The sequence below is a fragment of the Suricata suricatta genome, chromosome 6 (genome assembly GCF_006229205.1).
Source record: "Suricata suricatta isolate VVHF042 chromosome 6, meerkat_22Aug2017_6uvM2_HiC, whole genome shotgun sequence".
In the NCBI taxonomy this organism is placed as follows: domain Eukaryota; kingdom Metazoa; phylum Chordata; class Mammalia; order Carnivora; family Herpestidae; genus Suricata; species Suricata suricatta.
The window spans coordinates 33,534,048-33,538,048 of record NC_043705.1 but is presented as its reverse complement, the minus strand read 5'-3'; positions in this window follow the sequence as shown (position 1 = coordinate 33,538,048).

Below are 4,001 nucleotides of genomic sequence, written 5' to 3'. Positions count from 1 at the left end.
AGATCCATGGATTTTAAGGCATAACAATGGAAACAATGCAAAGTGAAACACAGTAAAAAAATTTTTTTAAACAAAAAAGAGCATGTATTAGCTATGGTACAACTTTAAGCAGCCTATATATTTGTATTTGCAGTCCATCAAGGAGAGACAAAAGAGGGGAGAAAAAAATATTTGAGGAATATTGGCCAGTTCTATTGATAGTTTTTTGAGAAACCTCCACATGGTTTTTCAGAGTGGCTGCACCAGTTTACATTCCCACAAACAGTGCAGGAGGTGCCCATTTCTCCACATCCTCACCAGCATCTATAGTCTCTTGGTTTGTTCATTTTAGCCACTCTGATCCGTGTGAGGTGGTATCTCAGTGTGGTTTTGATTTGTATTCCCTGATGATGAGTGACACTGAGCATCATTTCATGTACCTGTTGGCCGTCTGGATGTCCTCCCTAGAGAAGTGTTTATTCATGTCTTCTGTCCATTTCTTCACTGGATTATTTGTTTTTCAGGTGTGGAGTTTGGTGAGTTCCTTGTGGATTTTGGATACTAGCCCTTTATCCGACATGCCATTTGCCACTATCTTTTCCCAGTCTGTCGGTTGCCTATTAGTTTTTTTTGATTGTTTCGTTTGCAGTACAGAAGCTTTTTATCGTGATGAGGTCCCAATAGTTCATTTTTGTTCTTGATTCCTTTGCCTTTGGGAATGTGTTCAGTAGGAAATCGCTGTGATTGAGGTCAGGGAGGCTATTTCCTGCTTTCTCCTCTAGGGTTTTTATGGTTTCCTGTCTCAGATTCAGGTCCTTCATTCATTTTGAGTTTATTCTTGTGTATGGTGTAAGAAAGTGGTCTAGTTTCATTCTTCTGCATGTTGCTGTCCAGTTCTCCCAGCACCACCTGCTAAAGAGGCTGTCTTTTTTCCACTGGATACTCCTTCTTGCTTTGTCAAAGATTAATTGGCCATATACTTGCGGGTCCAGTTCTGGGCTCTCTATTCTATTCCATTGGTCTATGTGTCTGTTTTTGTGCCAATACCATACTGTCTTGATGATGACAGCTTTGTAGTAGAGGCTAAAGTCTGGGATTGTGATGCCTCCCGTTTTGGTTTTCTTCTTCAGTATAACTTTGGCTATTCGGGTTTGTTTGTTTGTTTGTTTGTTTTTTGTGGTTCCATACAAATTCTAGGATAATTTGTTCTAGCTTTGAGAAGAACGCTAGTGCAAGTTTGATGGAGATTGTATTGAATGTGTAGATTGCTTTTGGTAATAATGACATTTTCACAATGTTATTTCTTATGATCCATGAGCATGGGATGTTTTTCCATTTCTTTGTATCTTCTTCAATTTCTTCTATAAGCTATAGTTTTCATCTTATAGGTCTTTTACATCTTTGGTTAGGTTTATTCCTAGGTATTTTATGGTTTTTCATGCAATTGTGAATGGGATCAGTTTTTATATTTCTCTTTCTGTTGCTTCATTATTGGTGTATACAAATGCAACTGATTTCTGTACATTGATTTTGTACCCTGTGACTTTACTGAATTCATGGATCAGTTCTAGAAGGCTTCTGGTGGAGACGATTGGGTTTTCCATGTAGAGCATCATGTCATCTGCGAAAAGTGAAAGTTGGACTTCTTCTTTGCCAATTCTGATGCCTTTTATTTCCTTTTGTTGCCTGATGGCCGATGCTAGGACTTCCAGCACTATGTTAAACAACAGTGGTGAGAGTGGACACCCCTGTTGTGTTCCTGATCTCAGGGGGAAAGCTCTCAGTTTTTCCCCATTGAGGATGATATTAGCTGTGGGCTTTTCATAAACTGCTTTTATAATGTTTATGTAAGTTCCTTCTATTCCGACATTCTCAAGGGTTTTTATTAAGAAAGGGTGCTGTATTTTGTCAAATGATTTTTCTGCATCTATCAACAGATCATATGGTTTTTAGCTTTTCTTTTGTTAAAGTGATGTATCACATTGATGGATTTGTAAATATTGAACCAGCTCTGTAACCCAGGAATGAATCCCACTTGATCATGATGGATAATTCTTTTTATGACCCAGCAGGAGCACTGCTGGGCATCTACCCAGATGATACAGAAGTGCTGATGCATAGGGGCACATGTACCCCAATGTTCATAGTAGCACTGTCAACAATAGCCAAATCATGAAAGAGCCTAAATGTCCACCAACTGATGAATGGATAAAGAAAATATGGTATATATATACAATGGAATACTACATGACAGTGAGAAAGAATGAAATCTGGCCATTTGTAGCAAAGTGGATGGACCCCAAGGGAGTCATGCTAAGCAAAATAAGTCAGGCAGAGAAGGACAGATACCATATGTTTTCACTCATAGGTCTAACAGGAGAAACCTAACAGGGTACCATGGGAAGGGAAAGGAGGGGAAGAGTTAGGGAGAGGGAAGAAGGCAAATCATGAGAGACTCTGGAATACTGAAAACAAACTGAGAGCTGAAGAGGGAGGGAGAAAGGGGAAAAGTGGTGATGGTCATGGAGAGGGGCACTTGTGGGGAAGAGCACTGGGTGTTATATGGAAACCAACTTGGTAATAAACTATTTAATTAATTAAAAAATTTAAAAAAAGCATATTGACCAAAATTATTCCAAATTGATAAAAACTATAAACTCACAGATGTAAGAAAGTCAGTGAAAACTATTCTAGAGAACATCATAATCAAATTGCTAGGGAGTGCCTGGGTGGCTCAGCTGGTTAAGCATCTGACTCTTGGTCTTAGGATATGTGCTGTGCTGATGATATGGAGCCTTCTTGGGATCTTCTCTCTCCCTTTTTTCCCCCTCTCTCTTAAAATAAATAAAGTTAAAAATTTTTAATGTTTATTTATTTTTGAGAGTGCAAGCAGGAGAGGGGCAGAGAAGGAGGGAGACAAAGAATCCAAAGCAGGCTCCAGGCTCTGAGCTGTCAGCATAGAGCCCAATGTGGTTGAACTCATGAACCGCGAGATCATGACCTGAGCCAAAGTCGGACACTTAACTGGTTGAGCCACCCAGGGGACCCCAATAATCTTTTTTAATTGCTAAAAACCAGTGATCAAAAGAAAATCTTAAAAGCAATCAGAAGGAAAAAAATCAGTACATAGACAGGAATAAAAACAAGAATGCCAGCATATTTCTCTCTGAATACCATGCAAGCAAGAAGACTCCGAAGCATCCTCTATAAAGTACTGAAAGTACTGTTAACCTAGATATCTATATTAAGGAAAAATAACTTTCAAAAATAAAGGTACAATAAATCTCCATTGATAGCTTACAGTCATTCTTATGATAACGATAAAAACCTTTAACATTTTAAAAATAATTTTTTAACATTTATTTATTTTTGAAAGACAGAGAGACAGAGTGTGAGGAAGGGATGGGCAAAGGGAGAGGGAGACACAGAATCTGAAGCAGGCTCCAGGCTCTGAGCTGTCAGCCCAGAGCCAGACACGGGGCTCAAACTCATGAGCCTGAGATCATGACCTGAGCTGAAGTTGGCTGCTTAAGTGACTGAGCCACCCAGGCACCCCTATATATATATATAATTTTAACTTAAAAGATATTTTTTTTATTTTTATTTTATTTTTTTTTGTTTGTTTGTTTGTTTATTTTTTTCCATAATATTTTATTGTCAAATTGTTTTCCATACAACACCCAGTGCTCTTCCCCTCAAGTGCCCTCCACCATCACCACCACCTGTCTTCCCCCCTACCCCCTCCCCCCCAACCCTCAGTTCATTCTCAGCTTTCAGTAGTCTCTCAAGTTCTGCATCCCTCTCTCTCCCCAACTCTCTCTCTCTCCTCCGTTCCCCCTGGTTCTCCATTAGGTCTCTCTTGTTTTCCTGCTAGACCTATGAGTGCAAACATATGGTTTCTGTCCTTCTCTGCCTGGCTTACTTCACTCAGCATGACACCCTCAAGGTCCATCCACTTTCCTACAAATGGCCATATGTCATTCCCTCTCATTGCCATGTAGTACTCCATCGTGAATATATAC